Source organism: Heliconius melpomene, chromosome 21 (genome assembly GCF_056956725.1).
Source record: "Heliconius melpomene rosina isolate 202511_hmr_F chromosome 21, ASM5695672v1, whole genome shotgun sequence".
NCBI lineage: Eukaryota > Metazoa > Arthropoda > Insecta > Lepidoptera > Nymphalidae > Heliconius > Heliconius melpomene.
The window spans coordinates 10,498,896-10,511,887 of NC_140409.1; the positions used below are offsets into that span (position 1 = coordinate 10,498,896).

The 12,992-nt window shown below is 31.5% G+C and overlaps 1 protein-coding gene across 2 annotated transcripts in view; it reads left to right on the plus strand.

Moving 5' to 3' along the window:
- Positions 1-8,240: 8,240 nt before the first annotated feature.
- Positions 8,241-12,992, plus strand: part of LOC146527233 (UNC93-like protein) — a 71,206-nt gene continuing 66,454 nt past the window's right edge. For both annotated transcript variants that reach the window (XM_085206757.1, XM_085206756.1), the window contains exon 1: positions 8,241-8,412. The gene's annotated coding sequence lies outside the window, so the exon portion shown is untranslated. The remainder of the gene's footprint in view (positions 8,413-12,992) is intronic.

Genomic DNA, 12,992 nt, shown 5'->3' on the forward strand with positions numbered 1-12,992 from the left:
CGTGCTCACTTCACTTTAAATTCCAGATAAATATAAACATTTTCCTATTTGTTAGGTTTATGCAGAAAATAATTTATATTTATACTTGTCTAGAAAATATTGATTGTCATTGCTATAATTCTCAGTAGTAATCTACCACAAAGATAATTTACATAATAAGCAAGGACTACATTTTTATAAAAGCGTGAACATAAAGCCTATCTAGTTATTATTCAATACAATCCAGCCGCGAGAGCGATCCACAAATATGCGGAAATCGTGCAGTTTCTGAGTGCCATTTGCGTGTTGTGCGCACTATACTTTTTAGATATTTGCTTAACAAGTGAATTATGTTCATTTAAAAATATTCACTTTTTTTCAGTTTCACGCAGTATCCCGCATATACCATTTCCGTCAAATTTAATCAATGTCGCGCTTTCCCTTGTTACCAGAGTGAAGAAATAAAAATATTAATAAACAATAATTCATTCCCCCGAGTAGGAATCAAACCCACAGCCGTTGTGTTTACAGTCATACGCTTGTGCTACTCTCAAATAATTATTTACTTATTCTAATAAATATAATATTGTTTTCTCAACTGTACTCATAACGATAGATATTATTTTGAGAATTTAAAAAAAAAGTGTACAGAAATAGATTTATTACTTTAATTTATTAATTAAAATCCCAAAATTAAACTTAAAATTTCTTTTAATAGTTTTTATATATATTTTTGATTATCTTATTTTATAACATGAGTTTCGTTTTAGCTATCTAATATCTAGATATAATTTCAATGTAATTTTTTGCGGTATTATATATTTGTCGCAAGTTTAAAAATGATCAAACTGTTTTGGAGAGTTACTCCGGCAAAATAGGCTAAATCGTAATTATAAAAGATATGGATGAAATTTGATTTTATCTCTCCTATAGGACTGGATCCTGAATTGGGAGGTTGAGTCTTAACGCTAGATTGTCTCTGCTTATCATGCATATGAGGAAAAAAGTAAAAGTAAAAAAAAGTATAATGTCGAAGAATGCTTAACTTGAATTAGACTCTTTTCAAAATGTATATTTTTTTACCAAATCCTAAAAACATTACCTACATTATTTTGTTTCTACAAAATTGACTTTTAAATAAAAGAAATAAGGAAGTATTTATACCGGTAAATTGAACTATCGAAATAGGATTTTGGACAACAGGAAGAACATTGTTATGCCTTTTAGACATCGCCATATCTGTACACACATTATATCAATCAATTGATTGATATTTGGCCTGAAAATAATAAATGTAAAATATTATATAAATTACAATAGCTTATTTAATGCTTATGCGCGTATTTAGTTACAACTATACACTCATGTCGCTTGGTTTATAACTGCTTTGCTGATAATGTTTTATTGCCTTGTAAATGGGCTGTAAACGTTCCGCAATACAATGTTAGGAACAATCATGTTATGTCTTTACATAATCCTAGACCTACGAAATTTAAAGTTAATGATTGATTACATTTATATATTTATGTTATACAATTATTGTGTATACCTGCATTTATATATGTACCTTTTATATAATATAGATTATATTAAAAACTAAAAATGCCTTACAACTTTTGCAGAAAAAGAAAAAAGAATGTAGTGTTAAGACGTTACGCTCTGTGTTTTCCGCCTGAAAACTTTACGCGTTTTGCTTAACCAAAGTGAAAAAATGAAAATAATTTATTCTCTCAGGTGGATATTGAACCAACAACTATCGAATTCACAGTCAGGCAATGTTTCATAGCGCCACGAAATTATACTTTAAAAAACATTTAATAATTCGGTCAAAACAAACTTTTTTGGAGAAAAAAAAAATACACAGAGCTGAATTTTGGTAAAAAAATGCACTACGAAAAGTCAGACAAAAATTGTTTAATAAAATTATGTACAAATAATACTTATTAATACATAAATTATAGTTTTTGAGACATCGTAGGTAATTCTAAGCGATCGCTTAAAAACCCACTTCTAATTTCTAACACTCACTTCTAACTTCTAATTTCTGCACTAAGAGAATTGAATTTACACTTCAATTAGAGGGCGTTATTATTTTTTAAAGGTAATCTGTTACTGAGACGAAAATGATAGTACGGTACATAATATTAAAGACGATATACAAATATAGGCCAAGTAGGCAAATAAAACAATGTATATAATTAAGATTTCATTTAGGAAAATTCGCGTTAAGTTAAAATTAAAACTTTCAATTGCTGAAATATTTTTTTGTTATAGTGATGTGTATGATTTACTCACGTTTATTTTGTTTGTCTTTTAAGAGTACCTATACTATTATAAAGTGGAAGAGTTCGTTTGGAACTGCCGGTTCGATTACATAAAAATGTTTTTGTGCTAGATTTAGATAGCTCATTTATCGAGGAAGCTATAGGCTATAGTTATAGGCATTTACATTACGCTAAGACCTGTATGTAGAGTGGAATAATAATAAAAAAATTTTTAAAGAGAACTCGACTGGCATGCGCTGCAGAAGCTGTTTTTTATCAGCTTTACGTTTTATCCTGCACACAGCAGGGTAGGCAGGAATAGTGTTGAGACATTCCGTTTCCAACTTTCCGCCGAATTCTGTAGGCATTGCGTATAGAGTGGCAGAATTCAACCATCACACCGGACACTAGAGCTAAGAAATAGAAATATACATTTAAATAAATATTTCAATGAAAGTGTTAAAGCTACGCAATAGACATGTATGACAGCAACCATGAATTGTTTATCTATCTATCTCCTATAAACATAAAAAAAGTTTCGTATATTTTATATTTTTCAAACTACAAAAAAAGGATATTTTATGTTTTTAGTGTCACAAAAAATAAAGAAAATATCTTTTAAAACAATTTTAAACAATAACATATTATTCCGTATGCAATTAACACGTTACATACGTTGTACATTTTGTATAGATAAAAATCACCTTTCACATATCTATATAATGGATATTTTAAAAGGTACCAGTTTTAGAATACTTTTGTTCCCAAATGAAACGTTTCCACCGAGTACTAGAGGCATTGCTCGTGTTGATTGGCGGAACTGAACGCTGCGCTTTAACTCGTTACCAGATGGAGGAAATGAAAATATGAAATATTACATTCTGCCGAGTGGGATACGAACCTATTACCGTCGTATTTATAGTAGCACACTTGTGCCCTGCGCCACGGCGGCCTCGTATAATAGTCTCTAGGATATTAGCCGGCTAAAAATCCATATACTTTTATAATGCCTTATTATGAGTAAAACTTTATCAGCATAATCTTCTATGTATATAAAATCGAAAGGTCACTCACTCATCACGAAATCTCAGAAACTACAAGTACTAGGAATCTCAAATTTTGCATAGGAGTTACTTATAGGACGTAGGTGCTCGCTAAGACGGGAATTTGCAATATTCGATTTCTAAGGGGTTGTTTTTGGGGTCAAAAGTGTGTATGAAACTTCGTTACTAAAAATGATAGGAGTCTCAAATATTGCATAGACGTCACTAGGACGTAGTCATGGAGACAGAAATTAATAACATAGTTCACGCGGGCGAAACCGCGGGCGGGCCGTTAGTATTCTATATTACTCTTTTAGAATAGCTCGCACAATTTCGAAAAACTGTTTCTTATATAAAAAAACATGTCTATAGTTGTTAATATTGTTTTTCAGATTGAATACATACTAATGTATTGTGACATAATCAAACGACGTTTTATAATCTTATCTATACTGAAATACGCCCCTTCTTTTCATAATTATAAACTATAATTAGTCTTTTATTCAGCATGTATAGGAAGTGTACACTTATACTAAAGTAATTACTAGTTGAATTTTGAAACACACATTTCAGCTACTCCCATAAGTAATTATGTGACAATACAAGGAACAAGGTTATTGTTTAATAGTACATATTGCATAATTTTATTTCAATATTCATGATTATATAAAATATATAATTTGCTTATTTAGAATTAAGTTATATACAGCGTGATACAGCGTGAAGGTGATTCATTTTATTTTATTATTATAATAAAACACTTAAATCTTTAAATTTAATTTCATTTGTGCCTCCAGAACTCAGCAGAAAGTGGTAAACGGAGTGTCTTAACACTACCCCTGCACTGCCTATCCTGCTGTGTGCGGGATATAGCGTGAAGCTGAAATAAAAAAACTTAAGAATACCATATAGATATAAAAAAGTTTAGGCTAAGCAAGGGATTCATAGGCCGACGTCCCATCTACACTATATATGAACAATATACACTATGCAAAGCTCAGCTTACGTTTCGCGGACTATACTAGGATAATTACCTGTACTAAACCTTTTTATATACATATTTTCTCTAATAATTTCTATGTCGTCTTTATTTACTGTCTGAAACTCAAAATAAAAATTATTGCTTACTATTTTTTTTTATAAATAAAAAGTAAACATGTGGGATACAGGTATGTTGATATGCACTTACTTGTAATTGATATTTCTAAAAATAATGATGGCGCAACAATGAAAACTGGAAGATAAGGACATGTCTCTGAACAATTTGTGACAATAATAGGTAGTGACTAATTTGTTTTGTCTCCGTTTTAGAGTTAGTCATCAAGAAATTAATTGTACTTTTCCAGAAGCCTGTAAAGTGATAATTGGGATCTTTTTTATTATTATCTTTAAAATGCAGCTCTTCAAGCTTTTAATCAAAATTTGCAGAGTTATGTACATTTTTATGTATGTCTTTTTTATATCTATATTTTTTATTTAAGCAGTACAGACACGTGGCCCATGCATACCTTTTTTCAGCAATTTCAAAATTATTTCAAATTATTAGGACTTCTTAAATTAGGCTTAGAACTAGACATGAACCTCTAGGTATGTAATTTGTAAGGGTACAGATATTTGGAGAATACTAAACTCCCTACCCTCTTCACTTAACATTCCATAAAAAGAAAACAACAACTCTAAATAAAACATTGCCAAATATGTGTATAAATATTCTAAAATGGCATAAAATTTATTATATATTAAAATGACATTAAGATAAATATATACATATGTATAAAAATATATATTTTAAAAGTTATTCTGACTTACATAAGGTTATTTCAGGTTCTTACTTCATTATTTCAGGCAAAGTCGAATAACCTGAACTTTGTGTACACGCTCGCTTTATAGAAGGGAAAAAATTAAACTCTAGGAATGAAACTAACGTGAGAGTTTTAAAGTCCGCTTCGGAACCCGGAGCTCCGGAGCATGCGGTGCAAAATGTTATACGGCGAGGAGGAGAAGGCCTTTTTTATCTTAAGTATATATCATTGCACTGGCGCCACGCGCTCCTAAAAAAAGTGCAATGAGTGAGAAACTTAGATCCTAGATCCTAGAGAGCTCCTGTCCCACAGAAGGACGTGCAGGACCAGGAAAAGTCGCCCCAGGCGGTTTCAACGCTTGGCCCTCGATTCAGGTAAGAAGTGCATCATAATCAGCTCAGTGGGAACTTTAAACCATACTCGTTGCCGGTATCGAAAAACGCTTGGAAGAATTGAATAACGCATCGAAGAAAAAGGAAAAGCGGCTCCAGCGGAAGTAGTGGAAATTGACGCTGAAATCTGGCGCCGATTAAAGCTTTGATAACCAGAGGGCGTGCTAAAGCTCGCGTTATTAGGGACGAGGCAACAATATCTAAATACCGCCCAAACCCAGACTCATTGACAATCGTCGCCGAGGATAAAGAGGAAGAGGGTGGGTCTTAGACCGCTGTGGCTAAGAGGGAGTAAAAAGGGGAGAAATCTTCTGCGGTAAAAACTACAAAACAAAACGTCTGCATAAAATGCATTTCGCAGCATAAAAAAAGATTCTTACTTATCTGCGAAAGTAATGCAAACAATACATGTGTATAATATTTGTATAATGTTGTAATACTAATTTACTGCTCATATTTGAATATGTTTTTCTGACGTATATAATTATTGTTGTTTTCTTGATATTTATCAATAGTTCGTGTTTAATGTATGTGTATTATATATTTTTATTTAATCATTTCATCCTTTTTGTAAAGCAATTTCAATTAACTTTATAATAATTAACCATATCTTCATTATAACGGATGGTGAAGACAAATTTAACTATTTCGCAGAACACACATTTCAATAGAACAAGTTCTTTTATACTTATCCTCAATTTAGTTAGACACTCCAAATATATATAATTCAAATATATAATTTATGAATATTTAAAAAGCTTTTTGTGCTAGATAACAAAACATAGGTCTATTCACCAGCCTTGAATAAAACTGGATTGAACTGGGATTATGAAATAACAGGTAAAAAATTAAATATTATAAAATGGAACGAATTTATTAATTGGCGTAAATTATAAAAAAACGACGTTCGGGGTAAAAAGCTAGTAAGATAACATAGCATTATGGTTGCATTAAGATGTTATTATAAAATCGTCAACTACCAACGTAATGGCTAGGCGAAGATTAGTACATACGATAAACTACTGCCCATGTTTTAATAAGGTTCACTTCATACATTTCACAGAAATAAACGTATTTATGTAGGAAATTCTTTGTTTTATTATTTCTTAAAGATCTCTCTCTTTCTGTAGTCGGTCACTGTACGGTACCTTCACTGGTTTCTCTCCAGCGCGTCTAGGAGCTTAAAACCGTCGTCTTCTAAACTCTATGTTGGAAGTTGACTATTTTTTAATTAACTCAAAACCACTACAAAATATTGATTAACATTATTGTCTTTAATAACTGCATTTCAATTACAGACATAAAAACCGGCCAAGTGCGAGTCGGGTTCCATGCCCTCCGAGGGTTCCAAATTTAGGATTGTAGGTCAACGAAAAAGTAAAACTTTATGAAAGTTGACAAACTTACGTTTGTGGGCGTATACATTTAATTTGTAAAAAAAGAACTACAATTATAAGTTTGTAATAGTTTTTTTTATCTGTAACATAAATATAAATTATTACTTTTTGGAAATTTCCCTTTATTTGTGCCGCAACTTGTCAAATCTCATAATAGTAACTCTACGAGAAATACTCTATAGGTTTTGATTAGGCGGCAAATAAAGTTGACCAATTTAAGTTTGCCGTTTCTTTAGGCGTATGCACTCATTTTCTATGAAATTTGTGTTTTAATTATTTTATTTCTATAAAAAACATATAATTTTCCACTTTTCAGATTTTATCCTTTATTTGTAATGTAAATGATTGCACGGCGAATTTTAGACGAAATGCAGCAAACACGATGAATAAAACGTTCGTATCTTTTGATTGCGTTTACTTAGAATCTTGATTATTTCTACACGCCAAGTATAAACGTAAATGTGAATATTTGATTGTGTATATCTCTAGAAAAATAGATTTTTGAAGCAGCCATAAAAAAAAATAAAAGAAAAATATAAAGCCAAGCTTAGAACTTTAACATAACAATACTGAGCAACTACTACATTGACAGCAAGATACAATATAATACATAGATTTATAAACACATTACCCTCCTTTGTGTCACGCAGTCTGGTCAAAATAGTTAGTCAGTATGTAATTTATCTAGATTCAGTAGGTGTACCTAAAATTATTAAATTTTATATATTTTTATAATTAAATATATTTAAATTATTTCGAAGTTTTGAATACAAAACATTTTATGTGATGATAAATTTGATCCTTGTGAATACTATTAAATACTAAAATTAGGTTTGAATTGTGACCTAGACCGTGTCACGTCTATTACATTTAAGAAACATTGAAAAGGACACTACACTTAATAAATTTTAATTGTGATATGCTTTTTTGGCATTAAGGGAAATAAATTCGTAGCAATTTTTAGACATATTAAGAATATATCGTACATAATATACTTAGGTACCATATTTTTAAGGTTCATTCAAGGGGAACCCGAGGAAACTATTCTATATAAGTTTTTTTGTGATATCTAAATAAGCTCCAAATTGTCAAACATTCAAAAGTAAGAATAAAATAAACTTGGAAAGTTTACTTTTAATTATTTTGCATATTTATATTTACAAAAAACAAATTTTATATAAAGTATAAAGTACAGTAAAACATTCCTACTAAATTATCTAGGGGTTGGACGTTAAAAAAACCAAATAAAAAAAAGAAAACAAAGAATGTATCTGAAAACAACCGCAGCAGGTTTTCGCGAAGATCCACCAGAGCGAGGGCGATGCGGGGTGCGCTCGCGCACATAAAGTGGCCCCCCGCCGCGCGGCCTTCAGTTGCTACCACGAGCCGCGAGCGCTAACACGGCACATTCCCGCTGCTCGCCACCGCTCGACCACACGCGAGTGTTACCCTTTCTCTCTTCGTGATCGTATACGTGATTACCGGAATTAAACGCCAAAGGAACAACTTTCGGACCTGTCTCAATTTATATCAGGGTAAGTAATTTTTTTTTCCAATTCAGCACAGCGATTTTGAAAACTTTGCAGATATGCGTTGGCGTTCTCGGCCCTTCCCTTCGTGCTAAGGTTAACAGCTCTGGCGGTATTTGTAAATATGGTCGGGGCGAAATATTTTTCTGACTAAATTTTGTATCTCATATTTAAATCCCATATCGATGTCACAGTGAGAAGCAGCTCTCGATTCGACACGTATGTTTGATTCTTTTGTTCGTATGTTATTCACTTACGACAGGTATGAAATACAAAAACCATTATACCACCTATAGCTCGGTTTACTTGTTGGGTAATAATGTAAAACATTCAACATTCGAGACGAGCGCCACTTGTCGATAAGCGACGTCTATACGAATTATTTGCAATTGTTTATTTATTTAATTTTTTTATAATATATTTTTTACATCTGTACAGTTATTTGGCTAATGAATTTAAACATACGAGTTCTGATAACGAATAATGATAAACAAACAAATATAAATGACTGGAAAAACAAAGACACGATATTAGTTAGACTGTCATCAAACTCGAGGGCCTATCACCAACAGCGACCGAGTAAATTATTTTATCTAATACATATTTAATTAAGAATCACCAATACAATATTTATGTCTTTATAAATTATTATATTTTAAATATCTATCTGCAGAACGTGCTCAACGGATTCTTGCCGACGATAAAAGTAATTTCGCAACTACCTACCAGGTTCACTAAGATTATAGGCAACAGTTCGACTCTGTTGTAGTATTGTTAAATACTTTCCTGTCAATATACGGTTTTGTTTTATACATAATAATTATGTGAGTGATCAAAAGTTAATTCAAGTTACTAATAGTGTGACCGCAACTTATCACTTCATCTACGAGTATTTTAATAGGAACATATTTTACAATGATTTATATAATATTATGTCGATAGTACCAAATACGATGCAATATTTAAATAATTTTAAACTAATTTGAACATCTATAATGAAATATTAATCGTATTTTGACGAGAATATGGTCAATTTGTCTCAGAAGCAAAAACTTCCTTCGACATTATTAACGTTTCGCAACTTTTTATTCGCATTCGATTCTTATTCGTGTATCACTTTGTATCGTTTAATATTAATAAATGAATTGTAAATTTTGTTTAATATTTACAGATAATTAATTTACTTCAAATTAATAAAAATCTAAGTTAATTGAAATAAAGTATATATTTTATAGCAGGGAAGTCGCGGCACAAAGGCTCAAGTGTACCTCTGTATACGCGTCAGGTTGTGGTTTTAAGATGCACTAGAGAAAATGAAATATTTAATATATTCATATTAAATTTTGTATAACGCAAAGCGCGGCATTGAGTGCCGTCTCTCAACACTCAATGCCCTAGACAACACCGGAAAAAAATATAAAATACTAGCGGCCCGCTCGCGGTTTCACCCGCGTGAATTATATTATTATTCATTTCTGTCTCCATGACTACATCCTAGTGACGTCTATGCAAAATTTGAGACTCCTAGCATTTGTAGTAACGAAGTTTCATACAAACTTTCGACCCCAAAAACAACCCCTTAGAAGTCGAATATTGCAAATTCCCGTCTTAGCGAGCACCTACGTACTGTAAGTGACTCCTATGTAAAATTTGAGATTCCTAGCACTTATAGTTTCTGAGATTTTGTGATGAGTGAGTGACCTTTCGATTTTATATATATAGACTAATTACATCCGAAAATATTACTTTTACAATTTGATTTAAACATGTTTGATCAGGTCATTACAAGCCATGTACATTACAAATTATAATGAACGTGATTAAAATAATACAAAGTTTCCCAATTTGGAGAAATTATTTATTTCACTTGCTACTATAACAATTATAATTTTACTGTTAGCTATCTTTTTTGGCTCGAATTGGTTGAATCGCACATTTGAGTGATTTTATTTTTAATTAAATTTTTAAATTGTTTTTTTATATATTTCCAAATAAGTTTTAAACAATTTTGTAAGTTAATCGAATTAAGACTAAAGATAATTTTTAACCTTTTACCCCTTATATATTATCTAACATTTTATTATTAGTATTTAAAGTAATTTATATAAGTAGTTTTTAAAATTCATCTAGTCTATTTTATTCATCTTATATAAGTACTATTTACTTTCTACATAATAAAGGTTGGATAAAATTGTATAATAAAAAAAAAACATTAAATCAGCTTCACGCTGTATCCCGCACACAGCAGGGTAGACAGAGGGAACCTAGTGTTGTGTTAAGACACTCCGTTCCCCGCTTTCCACTGAATTCTGGAGGCATTGCGTGTTGAGTAGTTTTTGATTTTAAAAAAAAAACATTTCTTTACCGTATCCATTCTGTGTATTTATATTTGAGAATTTCCAACGTCCACGGCAAAAACTAAACAATGGTCTTATACATATAAAAAAAAATGGAAAATTATACGTGCATGATATTAATTGGCCATTATCTTGTACGTACCGTAATTAACTCTTCAATTTTTCCTCATTGAATCTAAACAAAATAGTGACACCAGTTGGTTGCTATTGCCACCTGTCCTTCGTCCTGGCATTCTACTTTGACCTTAGAGTCCGTTGTGTCCGTGTCGAACATAAGAAACATAATTGAGTGCCGCAATCATTACGTGCATCCCGTATTCTAATAGCAATCTGTGTAATTACTGTTTATTTGGGGGCTTAAAATATTAATATGTTTTATTTCTTAACTTTGATTTATTTGGCTATTATTTATCATTATTTTTTATATTAAATTTATATCTCTGAGGCTAGTAGTGCCACAGGGGCACAAGTGTGTAACTGTAAACGCAAGTGGTTGTGGGTTCGATCCCTACTCGAGGAAATGAAATTTAAATTAACATTATATTTTCGCTCTGGTCTCGAGACAAAGCGCGTTAAAAAATACGGAACGGAGTGTTTAACACTAGGTTTCCTCTGCTTTTCATACGTGTGAAGCATATTTTATTTCCCTAAAAATAGAGAATCTCAAATGTTAATAATAATTTGCGTATTGTGCGGAGGTTCCTCTCTCTGGAGCCCTAGCCACCGATGGCTTGGACCCTTGTCCCGCCCTCGGAAGAGTGGTTTTTTTATATTTTTTAAATGTATTTTTTTAAAATAATTTATATTTAAAAATGTAAAATTGATTTACTAATTTAATAAAAGTACGTTAAGTCTGTTTTTATTTGCTTAAAATAAACAATGACCAATTGTCCTTTAGCCGCTAAGTTGCCAAGTGGAAGTCATAAAAATAAGAGATTTACTCTCCAAGGTACGCATGCACATTACAACACATCTTATATTTCAATCTGTGGGTCATATTCAATCCTTATATGAATAATAATAGTTTAGTCTAACTTCACTAATATTTTTCTATATAACTATTTAAATGAAGAAAAAATTAGTTTAATTATATTATATATATATATATATTAATAATTTTAAGTTTAAGTTGATTGGTAGGCCAAAAACCTAAAATAATACTGATAAAAATTGTCGAATAATAATATCGATCTCTCTTTACTTAGAAATAGTTTAAAAAGATATTATATTTCCCACAGATATTATTTTTATAATTTATAATTGAAAAATTTTGGTCAACTTTTTGTATTGTGAATTTATTTAATTTAATCAATTTTATGACTAACTTCAACACATGTATGTGGTTTTCCTGCAGAGTTTTAAAGTAATTGTTTTTGTTTTTATTTATTTTCACGCTGTATCACACACTCAGCAGGGTTGGCATACTTATTCAGATAATCTGTTCCTGGCTTTCCACTGAATTCAGGAGGCATTGCGTTTTATTTCCTCGAAGGGAATCTAACCCCACAAGTTTTTTAAATATTTCATCTATATATATAAAATCGAAAGGTCACTCACTCATTACGAAATCTCAGAAACTACAAGTGCTAGGAATCTGAAATTTTGCAAAAGAGTTATTTATAGGACGTAGGTACTCGCTAAGACGGGAATTTGCAATATTCGACTTCTAAAGGGTTATTTTTGGAGGTTGAAAGTTTGTATGAAACCTCGTTACTACAGATGCCAGGAGTCTCAAATTTTGCATGGACGTCACTTATAGGACGTAACGTAGTTCACGCAGGCGAAGCCACGGGCGGGCCGCTAGTATAATATAATATATACTACGATTTCATAAATTAGAACTTCATAAACATAGGTTAGCGTTACTTACATTTATTTAAGCTAGTGACAAGTTATCTTTATAGCACGCCGAGGGCTTTATACTTGAGGTGGTATTTATATTTACGAAACAATAGACAATATTTTATATTATTATTTTCCGAAGAATTTAAGGTCCAGTCGGATATCTTATATGAAAGTTATAACAATCTTTGATTTTTATGAAATATATACTTTAATATATATTTTCTTTTCGCCGATAGAGTAGGCAAAGTCTTCTTCTTCCTGGCATTAATCCCGGCTATTACCAGGGTCTGCCTTCCTACTTACCCTACTCCACTTTGCACGATCTTTTGCATCCTCGGTGGTTAGACCATTGGCTCTCATGTCCTGCATCACGACATCCAACCA